Source organism: Cotesia glomerata, linkage group LG6, assembly GCF_020080835.1.
Source record: "Cotesia glomerata isolate CgM1 linkage group LG6, MPM_Cglom_v2.3, whole genome shotgun sequence".
Classification (NCBI taxonomy): Eukaryota; Metazoa; Arthropoda; class Insecta; order Hymenoptera; family Braconidae; genus Cotesia; species Cotesia glomerata.
In genome coordinates, this window is record NC_058163.1 from 24951050 (window position 1) to 24966304 (window position 15255).

At 26.2% G+C, this 15255-nt stretch overlaps 1 long non-coding RNA gene across 1 annotated transcript; it reads right to left on the reverse strand.

The window, feature by feature from the left end:
- Positions 1-8623: 8623 nt before the first annotated feature.
- On the reverse strand, positions 8624-14285 carry LOC123267005. Its single transcript, XR_006509935.1, has 3 exons — positions 14079-14285; positions 10910-10953; positions 8624-8668 (listed from the first exon to the last, which is right to left on the reverse strand). It is a non-coding gene; the product is annotated as an uncharacterized LOC123267005 (long non-coding RNA).
- Between the last annotated feature and the right edge of the window lie 970 nt (positions 14286-15255).

Consider the following 15255-nt stretch of genomic DNA (forward strand, 5'->3'; position numbering starts at 1 on the left):
AATAAAATTTTGCTTTATTAAATAATGATTTTTGTTACATTGCACTGTACTTTCTTAAATATTGACGTTTTTAAAAATATAAGCTCATCACGATGTTACACTCATCAAAAGCTTTCATTTGAGTACCCACATGCATTTTGATATATTTTTCATATATACATATATATATAAATATATGAAAAATTGATGTGGGTACTCAAATGAAAGGTCTCGATAAGTGTAATATCGGGATGTGCTTATATCTTTAAAAATGTCATTAATTGACAAGATAGCAATGTCACTTCTTAATTATTGACATTTTTAAAGATATAAGCTCATCACGATGTTACACTCATCAAGAGCTTTCATTTGAGTACCCACATGCATTTTGATATATTTTTCATACATACATATATATATAAATATATGAAAAATTGATGTGGGTACTCAAATGAAAGGTCTCGATAAGTGTAATATCGGGATGTGCTTATATCTTTAAAAATGTCATTAATTGACAAGATAGCAATGTCACTTATTAATTATTGACATTTTTAAAGATATAAGCTCATCCCGATGTTACACTAATCAAGAGCTTTCATTTGAGTACCCACATGAATTTTGATATATTTTTCATATATACATATATATAATATATATAAATATATGAAAAATTGTTGTGGGTACTCAAATGAAAGGTCTCGATGAGTGTAGTGTCGCTGTGAGCTTATATCTTAAAAAATGTCAATTGTTTACAAGATATAAGGTAATTTCTTAATTATGCATCATTAACTTATCACTGAAGTGTAATTTTTTACATAGCTAAGAAGTCTTCAAATATTAATTTCGAATATGAAAATAACAAAAAATAATGATTCATCCTATTAATTTTCCACGTTTATAATTTTTCCTAATGAAGTAAAAATTAATGGCATACTTTTTTTACATTTCTTTACATTGAACATGTGAATAATTATTAAAAAAAATTCTACTTAGATCAAGAATTACGGAATTTTCTACAACTTCTGTCATTATTACAGTAAATCTCAACAAAAATTTTTTTTCTGTGCAATAATAACAATAATAATATTGATATTGCATTTGTAGATACATAGGCAAGCAGAGTCTCAACTAAACATAAATAAGAATTTAACGATGAGGAGAAACATGGGTAAACTGACGTAATTCAGGTTGCATAATGTGGAGTGTGTGGTGGTGCTAGGCAATGGGCCGACATAGTGGCGCACATTAGTCGTGCCTACACTACTGGTATAATATCGCATAAGCGTGTGAACCATTCGTGTCAACTATTACTCTGCGACGGTCCTCTACTCCTAGCCACTCAACTTTACATCCACTGACTACAGACTACCGACTACAGACTACAGACTACAGACTACTGACTACTGACTACTGACTCCTATACCAAGCATTGAGCACAACGCAGAACTAAATGTAGACTCAACGATAATGTTCTACGTTCTGCTGGCTCTTATATTACTGTATTATATGTATGAGCGTGTGTCTGAACACCTCGTATAGTATTGTATTGTATATCCATTCTACACACAACATAATATGTGTGATATGACGAGGAGCAGAGTCACTAGACTAGAGACTAGAGACTAGAGACGGCAAGCTGGTGCATGTCGCGCCATCATCAGCAATGTATACATTCGCATATCCTTGAAGCCGCAGGAATTTGTGGGACGAGGCCGAAGAGAAGTTTACTACTCTCTGTTATCCACGTCTATTTCCATTATACATACGAAGATGAATTAAAAAATTTAACGCCGCTGGCCTTACCTTGTTGCTCAAAATTTCCTAGATGCATCGTGTTATTATATTATATTATTTTATTTTTTAAATGTCTACCCTACTCTTCATCCATTATAAGTACACACACGATTGTTGTGTTTTTTGCAGAGCGTTGAATAAGAGATTTTTAAATGGAGTTTGTACTTCCCAGTCATTTTTAGTTTATACTCATTTTTGTAATTATATTTATGTATGTAAATGTCGATTTTTATGTATATAGATGTCGAAGTTTATGAAAAGAAGTGTGTCATATACTCTTTCTAAAAATGTTTTAATTTGTTTACGTCTTGATATTTTATGCGGGAGAATTATTAGAAAATAGAAAGTTAAAAATTTCGTAGGAAAAAATTTTATTTTTACGATCGATCATCTATACGCTGAAAAAAATTACCCCCACGAAAAAAATTTATAATTAGAAAATAAAAAAAATATATTTCATTTTATACACAAAATATATGTGAAATATATTTGAATTATATTCAAAATATACTTGCATATATTTCAAGTATATTTCAAATATAAGCAAATTATAATCGGTTTACTGAACTTTTGGCTGTTTTTGGTATATGAGAAATATATTTCAAATAAAAGTAAAATATATTATTAATATATTTATTTTATATGATAAATATAAGTTATGAAATATAATCGGAACATATAAGAAACATACTTACTGTGTATGAAAAATACAAGCTGCAAAATATATTCAAAATATATCCGAATTATAATTTTTTTATATGAAAAGTATAATAAAAATATACGGAAATTATAGTTAGAATATATGCGTCATGAGTCGTGCACTTGATAACATATTCATTTAAATAAACATTAGTTCTGATCAGTTTCTGGTGCATCCGAAAATTTCAGACATTTAAAATTTTAATACATATTTCAAATATATAATTTTCGTATATTTTTTATATAAACAAATTATAATTCGAATATATTTTGCAGCTTATATTTTTAATATACAGTGAGTTTATTTCTCATATATTCCGATTATATTTCATAACTTACATTTATCATATAAAATAAATATATTAATAATATATTTTACTTTTATTTGAAATATATTTCTCATATACCAAAAACGGCCAAAAGTTCAGTAAGCCGAATATAATTTGCTTACATTTGAAATATACTTGAAATATATGCAAGTATATTTTGAATATAGTTCAAATATGTTTCAAATATATTTTGTGTATAAAATGAAATATATTTTTTTTATATTCTAATTATAAGTTTTTTTCGTGGGGGTAACTTGGTTAAAGAGAAAAATTATTGAATTATTTTGAAGTACTTCTTGATTTAAATAGAAAAATTCTTGATCTGAGAATTTTTTCTTGATTTAATAGGTAAATTTCTCTTGAATTTTTTATTACCAGAAAAGTCTTGACTCCAATTTGGGTCTTTTAACGATTTTATATATTATTTGGTAATTGGCAATTATTTATGTTAAGATTTTAGAGAAGTTTTTAATAGTTTGTTAATACTACACTGATTAAAAAATTAACTTGACTCAAAAGAGCCAAAATCTTGAACCAAGAATACCATTTTGAAGAAAATGATTTTCTTGAGTCAAGATAATAAATTGTTGAGTCAAGAAAAATTTACTTAAATCAAGAATAATTATTTTACTCAAGAATTTATTCTCTTGACTCAAAAAAATGTATTTATTTATTTATTAGTAATAAATGCCAAGGCACAGGCTAAATGGCAAGGTATGGAATACAAATAATTCTTGTGGAACTGTAAATTTACAATATAATATAAATGATACATGGAATTAATATGTGTAGGAATATAACAAACAAAAAACTATAGTGATATAAAAATGTGTTATGCTTAACAATATTATAAATTTATAAAAGTATGTTTGGTAATAATTTATTCATGAAAAATGGTATTCTTGGTACAAGATTTTGGCTCTTGAATTAAGTTAATTTTTTTATAAGTTTACGGAAAAAAAAGAATATGAATAATTACAGTATAAAATGTAGAATCAACCCCGTCGTAATCAAAACTAAAAAAATTACAGTTTGAAATAACATTTTTCTAAATTCAGTTTTTGAATTCAATTTTCAGAGCTTTTAATGTAAATATTACACTCTACAATGTGATTCTTATAAAATCTGTACACTGATAGAAGGATTTGCTTATAGTTAAAAATATTTGTTAATATTTAACAAGTCATTTATTAGAGACTACTTTTTAATCCTTAACAAATATTTCTTAGTATTTAAAAAGAATTAATAATATTTAATAAATGAATATCAGATTTATTAAATACAAACAAATCATTTTAAATACTGAGAAATATTTTTTAAGGACTAAAAAGTGGTCTCTAATAAATGATTTGTTAAATATTAACAAAGATTTTCAACTATAAACAAATCCTGCTAACAGTGTAATAATTACAATCTGAAAAAGTAATTTTTCTAGTTTTCATAACGAAGCGCCACGTTGCATTATATACTGTGATTTTTCAAGTTTTCTTTTTTCCGTGTGTAGAAAAAAATTTTTGTTCATGACATTTGTTTATGAAATTATTAGGAATTGATATTTTGGTAGCAATATTATTTTTTAAATTTATTTCAAAAGTGTCTAAGCTATGTTTATTTCAATTAAAAATATAGAAAAATTGATAACTCAATACTTTTGGAATTATAATATGTAATTCTTGGCAGACATATTGTCACTTTAGGCTGCTAGTAAAAATAATAAATTTAAATAAAAATTGATCTTATTATTATTATTATTAAATAAATTTTTTATCTCAGGAATGTGGACAAGATAGGATCATAATAACAAACTACATTATTATTTCTGCGACGTTTTGGAGGCGGGCTAATTGGTGCCATGCAATTAGCAATTTTTATAAGTATCGTGTTGACTTTATTTCTGGAGTTTGTAATTAATTAATAAATTTACCAGTTTTATTAATTCTGTAAAGATTTATATGACTAAGGCAACTGTGCAATGTAAGATAGTGATTGTTAGAATTCGTATTATGATGCCTGAGGAAGGTCAAATAAATGACCGAAACGTCGCAGAAATAATAATGTAATTTGTTATTATCATCCTATCTTGTCCACATTCCTGAGATAAAAAATTTATTTATGATAACTATGGACGATAATATTAACTTTAATTATTATTATTATTATTATTATTATTATTTCCGTTGAACTACCAATATATATATTAGGGACACACACTGATAGAAGGATTTCTTAACATTTAAGAAGATTTCTTTGTATTTAAGGAAGTACGAGCGCTAGGCGGGGTGGGGATAGGTATCGACTCTAGCGCGGTAAGGGGAGAGCAGTAACCATATGATTATTCTCAATATATAGATATACATTTAACATTGGCTAATGGCGGCATTTATTTTTCTTTTAATTAATACACTTTAATTAGTCGGGCAAGTGTAAATTTTTTTGAATTAAATTTATCACTAATATATTTACTTTCATCCACAAGTTTTTTAAAAATATCCACCGACAGTTTTACGAGAAAAATACAGAAATGTATCAATGTTTGGAGGTTACCCCTTAAGACCATTGTTAAACTGCTCAACTTCAAAGTTAATTATTTATTTAAATAATCGGGCAATCTCCTTTAAATTTTCGGAATTTGTTTAGACATATTTAAACTTCATATTAAAAAAAAATCAAGCTTTTTATCAAAAGTTGCCTTGGTGCTCGTACTTCCTTAAGAAATCATTTCTTAAACATCATTTCTTAGTATTTAAAAAATATTTCTTTGTATTTAAGAAATATTTCTTAAATACTAATAAATATATATATTTTTTAAACATTACGAAATATTTCTTAAATATTAAGAACTATTTTTTAAATACTAAAAAATGATGTTTAAGAAATGATTTCTTAAATACAAAGAAATCTTCTTAAATACTAAGAAATCCTTCTATCAGTGCATGTGACGATGCATCCGCTGCCAAGATATATACTTATATAACAGTAATAATCATTATAATTATCAGTATTGTTATTATTTTTTAATATAAATAATAATAATAATAATAATAATAATAATAATCGGAAAAAAGGCAAATGATATGAGCAAAAGACTTACAAGAAAAATTTGAACACGCGATTTAGTAATTTACGTCTTTGGAGTAGTAGAGAGCTCATTTTATTAGCACATAGGTATTATATTATAGCTCGCAAGGAATATAAGCAATACAAAATACAAGTAAGCCTGCCTGCCGGATATTCTTGTCGTGTATCGAGCATTAATGACGGAAATTTGTTACCATAGGAATAATAATGAGGATAAGGAGAAATAATTTAAATTAAGTAATGACGCGAGTTAGGTACCAAGCTTCCGATTACGAAAATAATACTGCGGGTTGTGTGTGGATTACATTTTTACATATAAATTATAATGTAGATGTAGACGTAAATGTTGATGTGGTCGTTGCCGCTGCTCACAAATTAAGCGACACTATTTAAATAGTCACCGTATTTATGCGGCTTTGGGTAATTAAGTTGTTACTTTTATTATTTCAAGTTTTTAAAAAGGAAAATATGAATATAAGAGGAAAAATACGGACGAGGTATTATATATGTATTGTAACGAGCTTCGTAGAAATGTCATAAAGTCGCCGGAAGGACCTTTAACGATCATAATACAGATAAGTTAAATGATTATTTGTCCCTGAATAATATTTTTATTTTTTCAAGAACTATTACGTCTTTTTACGGGATATTTTTTATTAAACTTCACGTAAAGTTTCTCTTATTAATTTTTTAAATGTCTCGACTGTTTTTGTTGTTTAATACTATACTTTATTTTTTTAATGGTGTGTATTAATATAACAGACTTAATGATTAATTTTTTATCTTGTCTTTAATAACGGTGGAAAATTGTAAAAATTAATTAGAAATAATTAACAATTAAATATACAGTGACAAAAATTTGTCTTAATATAACAATTTATAAGAAAAAAATTTTTTTTAAGGTTTTAAAAATAAAAAAAAAAGTAATTATGAAAATTTCACAATCGTAATAAGTTTTACTTTGTATTAAAAAATTTTCAGAACAATCAAAATATATACTCACTTTGAATAATTTTTTTTTACTTTTTTAATAATAAAATTTTAGTGTAAAAAATAATTTGATCGTGCTTTAAAAATTTTTTCTTAAATTTTGAGTTTTTGGCTCAAAAAAAAATTATAATTTTTAATAGCTTCAAAATTTTTGCATTAAAAATTTATAAAAATTTTCAAAGTAATTTTACTGTAAATTATAATGAAAGTTTATAAATTTTTTTTTATAAAATAATTTTTCAGCTATTTATAACACAAGCTTAAAATTTTTCCTCAAATAAATTAAATTACAGTAATCTGTTGAAATAAAATAAAAAATGATCTGATAATGCGAATTAAAAGTTTCAGATGTAACCAAATAAAAATTAAAAAAAAAAAAAAAAAAAACCGGACGATTATTCATTAAGAACTGGCGTTAAAATTTTTTTCCGTAATGTAATTATTGCGAAATATCAAATATGTTTAAAGAGTTTTCAGCAAGTCGTTTGTCTCTAAAAACGAATTTTAATATTTCAATTGAATGCTTCCAGGGATATTTGGCTCGGATTTAAGTTCCGCGATGTCCACTGTACGCAGATCGAGCGTCCCATTGTCGAATAGAAATAAAAACTAAAAAAGGAGGAAAAAAAGCATTTATAAAACGAAAAACGAAGGGGAGAACGAGAAAGACCAAATGGGAATACGAATGCGAAGCTGGATCGCGAAGCGCGTACTTTTCGAGAAAGCTGGGCTACGTTCCAAATGCACATGAACAGGAGGATAAAAAGTGGGAGGGGTAATATTGATGGCGCCAGGCGTTCTAACCCGGTTCAGTTCGAATCGCAAGAGTAATAGTAAGAGGTCGAATAGAACTACAACCTACAACCTACAACCTACGGTGGACAATCACGGTATACCACTGTATCCATATACACATACCTACAAGACACTCTCATCTATATACATATACATATATTCACTTATATGTTTATGTGTACAAAAGGTTAAGATACATCGCACACTCCATAGTCTATGGCTACGGATATAAGTTTTATTTCCTTAGATCCGGATAGGATGTTCGAGGTATAGCACATGTGTGTACTGCACTGAGATTCGGGATTCGCGGTAATTTATGGAGCAGTCCATTCATTACTTTTATTTAACATGCACTGACAATGAGTCGCGAGTATTGAAATTGAAATATTTCTTGAAAATTATACAAAAAAAAAATATCTTGGCTTAAGAACTATTTTCGTGTCTATAGAACATTTTTAGAAAGAAGAAGAATGTTTTGATTCAAGACAAAATTTAAAGACCAAAAATTTTCTTGTTTTTTTTTTGAAAAAAAAATTCTTGAGTGGATTGTAAATTTTTTTGGCTCAAGAAAATATTAAGGAAGGTTAAAAATTTTTTGAATGAAGTCAAAGTTTCTTAAAAATTTTTTCTTGCTCCAAAATAATTTTCGTTTTTCTTAAAATTTTCAAGCGAGAAATTTGTTTTTTGTGTGTTTGTAGGATTTTGACGTTTAACTTTACTTGAAATTTAAATTAGAAAAATTTTTAAGAAAGTTATGAACTTTTGGAAAACGACTCAATTGACTCTAAAATTAAAAAAATTATCTAAAATCTATAGTATTAAAGATAAAACAATTTCTCTCGTCATTGTTATAGGTGTAATTTTAAGACTGTTGGTATTTCAGCACGTTATATGAATATAATTTTGAATTAGAATTAAAAGAAAAACTCACCGCTATCTGCAACTCTCTTCTTATGAAAAAATTCAGCGATCATGCGCCCTCTATCGAAAGTTTTCAGCATTATCTTAAATCAAAAAATTATACAAGCAAAATAAAGATTATAGACATAATAATGTATAACAATTCTATTTAATTTTTAACTTCCCGCTAAGAAAATCGAAGATTTTCAAAAGTCGGGAAGTTATTGTTTTCACCCCGTTTTGCAAAAATCGAGTTTTCATCAGATCTCGACATTTGAAGCTTCCCTGACTATCCCTGCGAGGTTGTCACTATGTCTTGATGTGTGTGTGTGTGTGTGTGTGTGTGTGTGTGTGTGTGTGTGTGTGTGTGTGTGTGTGTGAATCGCTTATAACTTTTGAATGATTGAACCGATCGGAATCTACCAAACGGCGTTCTAAAAAGTTCCCTCAAATTTAGATTTCCTATGAATTTGAATCGATTCGGACCGATAGATTTTGAGAAATTTTGAGAAATCTCAAAAAAAATCCGAAAAAATTTTTTTTTGAAAGTGGTTTTTTTGGAATAACTTTTAAACGGCTTCATCGATCAATTCCAAAAACTAATCCGCCCTTGAGCTTGAAAAATTACGTCGATCACCACTAATTCGGTCAAAATCGGTTGATTCGTTCGAGAGATAGCGTGAACGAAAGAAAACCGAAAAAAGTGTTTTTTCTGAATTACTCCAAAATTTTTCGTTCTATCAATTAAAACTTGAAGATTCTTTATGAATCTTAATAAACTGCGTCGAATGCCACCAACCGCGTGAAAATCGGTTCATTCATTCAAAAGTTATTGCGATTTGAAAATTCAAAAAATAGTGTTTTATCAAACTTCTATCAAATTTTTGAGCTCGAGGAGCTCAAAAGCATACAAAAGCTATTTTTTGAGCTCGAAGAGCTCAAAATAACACACAAATTGTATTTATGAGCTCGAAGAGCTCAAAAACGTCATAAGTGTAATTTCAAGCGTTTAGGTATAGAGTTGGCGGGAAGTTGCAGGGATGGCCTTCAGGGTCAACCGTTTTCCTAATTTTTTTTAATGACTTCATATGTTTGATTATTTTTTTTTCAATAATTTGTTTTTATCTTTCGATTAAAGATAGATAAAATTTATTTATGAGTACATGAAAAATACTATTAGTTTCATTATACTTTAAAAATAAAATTCAAATATTATTTTGATCAAATTTATAATACGTAGATTTTATAAAATAGTTTTAATTATTATTTAATGTATTTATAATCAACATTTTTTACATTTTTGAATCAGCAGTAATTTTTTAGGTTTCTATGAAGGTAAATATACTCTAATTAATATTAATAATATTATTATTGTTATTGTTATAAACTACTTTGCCAGAAAAAAATATTGAAAAAAAAAAAAGTTTCACCACGCGTGTGATTTTAAGTATGAATAATAACAATTTAAAAATGAACGTGTTTTTTACTAGCAAAGTAACGTGTTTTTAGAGCAAAGTTTTTCCGGGCTTGAAAGATTAAATATTACCTTCTCTGTTTGACTAAAAATTATAATTTAGAAAAACATTTCACTATTTATCTTGGCAGTAATAAAATGTATTCAAACTAAACAATCTCAGCTTTTTATTAACTTACTCATAAGAAATATCTATCATAATTTTTTTTCGCAAATCCTAGCTTCAAAATTTAGCGCATATTAATAATTTAATGCAGATATGTTATCATGGTCCTTCCCAACGGATGTGGGTCATATCCAATCAAGTGACGTATACTCTTGAACTATCGTAATTCGTCGGAAATGAGACCCGATAACTTGCGAATTCTTTCTCCCTCCATTTATCATCTCTCGCGTGCGTATTTTAAAACAAAAACAATTGTTTCATTTTCACAACAATACTTATACTTATATCAAAGCATACACTTCCACCAATCTATTTGAAATCCATACTATCGCTATAAATATGCATATAAATGCATATGTGTGTATGTAAATGTTTATTAACAAACCGGCATTCTCGATTCATGAATCATTAGCCATTATTTTTTAGTAACAGCGTATGAATAGCAACAGCGATAAATTTAAATGTTAATAACAAAAGTCTTGTGATTTATTAATAGAAAATGTTACTGACAGTAATTATTTATTTTATTTTTTTTTCTATATTAAGCATGAATAAAGAGAAAATTAAAATTTATTGAAAAAATTTTTATTTGTAATTTTGTCAGTAAAAAATCAGGAAATAATTTTTTAAATTGTAAATGCATTTGAATAAAAATGTAATAAAAAATTACATACATTCGATAAAAAATATTCTATAAATACTCACCGGCTCTGTGACACAATTTTTCCCAATATTTCAATTGATTCAATCTGAAAAAAAATAAAAAAAAAAAATGAATTACTCTTTAGTTCACAATTTTATTTTTATAAAAACATATATTTTTTTTTTTTTTATGCATTTATTCTAACAATTCTATTTTCTTTTTCTACGTGCAGAAATTCTTAGTTTTTTCTGGCCTAAAACAATATATAATTTTGGACTGCTGTTTAATGACCCTAAAATAACAGTCATTTTAAAAAATTATAAATACATTAAACGAGAGAGAGATAAACTGAAAATATTTGAGCTAAACCCTTAAAAACTTGTTTTTTTTTTTTTTTTTTATTTATATAAAAATGACGAAAAGAAAAATAATGAGTGTAAATAAAAGATAAAATATTTAGGTAATTATTTTAGAATTTTCCGTTCACATTAATATCACTAAAGTTATGTTATGAATGATTATCTAACAGATATTTGACAAATTTTTTAATTTAAAAATAATAAAACCGACTTATAACAATTTTTTAGATTTTTATAGCAATGTAGCTAATATTAAAACAATTTTCAATAATATTTTTTTTATTACAAGTGATTTATTACAAAAATTAAAAGAAAAAATCTTGTTTTTGAATTTTTACTTTAAAAAAAAATTCTACCTGTAAAAATCATAAAAATCCATAATTGCAAATTTGAAAAAAAATTTTTTCAATGTCAATTTCAATATAATAAAAAAATCTTACCTATACGGAAAATTAATTTACCATATATTTAATAATTTTATAACAAATAAATTATGGCAAAAAAAATGAAAATTAATTTACCAGATGTTTGATAGTTTTTAGAACTGTTAACAAATAAATTACGGCGAAAAAAAATAAGAAAAAAAAATTGACATGTGGAAATTTTAAAAAATTAAAAATGCAATTTTTAAAAAATAATTTTTTAGAATTATATTTAATTGTTAAATAATATTAAAAATTGGTCAAGTGACAGCTGGCTTTAATGTCATAAAAAAAATTGACAGAAGAATTATGACATTAAAGTTAGATGTCACTTGATGAATTTTTAATTTTATTTAACAAGTAAATTAATTCTAAAAAATTGAATTTTTAATTTTTTTTAATTTCTACGTTAATTTTTTTTGCCGCAATTTATTTGTTAACAAAAGTTCTAAAAATCATTAAATATCTGCTAAATTAATTTTTATGGCAGAAATTAAAAAAAATAAAAAATAATTTTTTGGAGTAAATTTTTCAATCAAATAAAATGACATTAAAGTCAGCTGTCATTTAACAATTTTTTAATTTTGTTTAATAAAGAAATTTGTTCTGAAAAGTTGTTTTTAAAAAATTGCATTTTTAATTTTTTAAAATTATTTGCACTGGTTTATTTCTTTAAGAAATTCTAAAAATTATTAAAAATCTGCTACTTTAATTTTCATTTTAATAAAATAAAAAAATTCCCGTGTAAAAATGGTATGATATCATTATGAAGCTCATAATGAATATCATAATGAATCTCATATTTTGGCATTAATATGAGATTCATATAAGAGCCATATCAATACTTTGGAAACCCGTAATAAGTGAAATACCTGTGAGAACGAATCTTTTTTAAGTAGATTAGTAAAATTTTCATTTTTTCTGTTTATCAGAGGAAATGTATAACAATTGAGAAAAACAGTATTTTTATCATGCACTATACTGTTTAACTACTTAACTTTCCTCCTTGACTTTCTTAACTTGGAAGAATATTTAGAAAAACATTGACTATCTTGGTTTAAAAAAAATTTTTAACTGAAAAAATTTTTTCGTTTTAAGATAATTATTTTTTATTTTGAAAACAATTTATATCGTCCTAAAAATATCTTTAATTTAATTATTTTGCATTATTTCCTGTATATAGTTATGACTCAATAACATTATATCACGATTTAAAAAGGCTAAAAATATCATTATGATTTTATGCAGATGTGACCATCATTACCATTAAATTTGAATTAAATTCAATATCATTATGATTTCATAATGAAATTATGTTAATATCATCATGAAGATACTATCCTAACGAATTTCCAACAGGAAAAAAAATTTTTTTCTTGAATTATGAATAAAAGGCAACAATATCATAATGAATTTGAAAAATTTCAGCCTGATTCCTTCATGAGCTTACGCAGATACTATTATGACTTCAGTATGAAATTATGCATTTGTCACTATGGATTGGTCACGAATCCCCATGTGAACGATCCGTGTAGATCAAATTTTATAATAAAACATAATCAAATTATTAGAAATTTTCTTTCTCCAACAAGAAAAATAAAAATTTTATAATCTAGTTAAAAAAAAAATTCGTTTTCATAAGTATTTTAATTGAAAAAATTTTTTTGTCTTACGATAATTATTTTCTATTTTGAAAACAATTTATATCGTCCTAAAAATTTCTTTAATTTAATTATTTTGCATTATTTCCTGTATATAGTTATGAATCAATAACATTATATCACGATTTAAAAAGGCTAACAATATCATTATGATTTTACGCACATATGACCATCATTAAATTTTGAATTCAATTCAATATCACTATGATTTCATAATGAAATTATGTTAATATCATCATGAAGATACTATCCTAACGAATTTCCAACAGGAAAAAAAATTTTTTTCTTGAATTATGAATAAAAGGCAACAATATCATTACAATATCATAATGAATTTGAAAAATTTCAGCCTGATTCCTTCATGAGTTTACGCAGATAGTATTATGACCAGTATGAAATTATGCATTTGTCACTATGGATTGGTCACGAATCCCCATGTGAACGATCCGTGTAGATCAAATTTTATAATAAAACATAATCAAATTATTAGAAATTTTCTTTCTCCAACAAGAAAAATAAAAATTTTATAATCTAGTTAAAAAAAAATCGTTTTCATAAGTATTTTACTTATTACTGGTTTCAAATGTATTGATATGGCTTTTATATGAATCTCATAGTGTCAAAATATGAGATTCATTATGATATTAATTATGAGCGTCATAATGATATCATATCATTTTTACACGGATTGTTAAGTGACTGCTAACTAAAATGTCATAATAAATAACATCAAATCAAAGATCCTAATTACAATTTCATTTACTCATAACCATCCTCGGCTGTAATCACCTTCAGATATCTTAATGAATATTATATCAGGATGTCCATCACCAAAAATTCTTTGGCTAATTAACATTCTTAAGCTGACAAGTTCCATACTCATATCAGCGTTCCTCAATACCTAAAATTAGAAACACCCATCCACACAAATTTTCACCTTCAGCTGGTATTTAATATTTATCATTAAATATATTTTCCATTTAATTCCCTCTCTCTCTCTCTCTCTCTCTCTCTCTCTCTCTCTCTCTCTCTCTTTCTCTAAGTACCGAATGCAACACTAAACACCAACATTACACTATAGATTATTATTATCACAGCATATCCTCCATCTTCTGTCCTTTATTACTTGGCGTTTCCTTTTCTAGCAGCAAGAGAGAAAATAACCTAGTGCTGCCGCCAAAAAATATTGCGGCCGCCGGTAGAAACTCGACGCCGGCGAGCTCGGGCTCACTCGTAATTCTCCGGCAATCCTCGAAGTTATCCGCACGCCATACCGCGAGCGCCCGTCAGTCACTCTTCAGCACCCGGGCCGGGGAGTTTGTGCGTTCCCGCTTCAACCGTTTGTTGAGTGTTTAACAGTTTAACCAGTCGCAGTATACTACTATTATATTATATACCCAAGCTTTAAACTAAAAACTGTTACTTATTCTCCAAAAGAGCTGTATACTCACAATTAAATCCCAGTTTAATATTCAATAATAATAACACAAGTTACTTGACCGTAGCTCTGATCTCGGATTAAAATTCTCACTCGCACTCTCTGCTACTTATCATACCTGATAATGATAAGAATAATAATTACAGTTTGCAGTTGTGACAGTTTTTTTTTTAATTATTAAATTTCAAAAGTTATTAAAATAATTACTATTATTAAATTATTTTTTAAAACTCCATTTTTTAAAAAAGTGTTATTAAATTTCGCGGGAAATTTAAATTACAATAATTATTAAATTTCAAAAGTTATAATAATAATAATAATAATAAATTTTTTTTTAAAACTCCATTTTTAAAAAAGTGTCATTAAATCTCGCGGGAAATTTAAATTTCAAATTTTTTTTAAACTCCATATTTAAAAAAGTGTCATTAAATTTCGCGGGAAATTCAAATTACATAAAAAATAATAATTAATTATTCAATCTCAAAAGTTATAATAATAATAATAATAATAATAACTATTATTATTAAA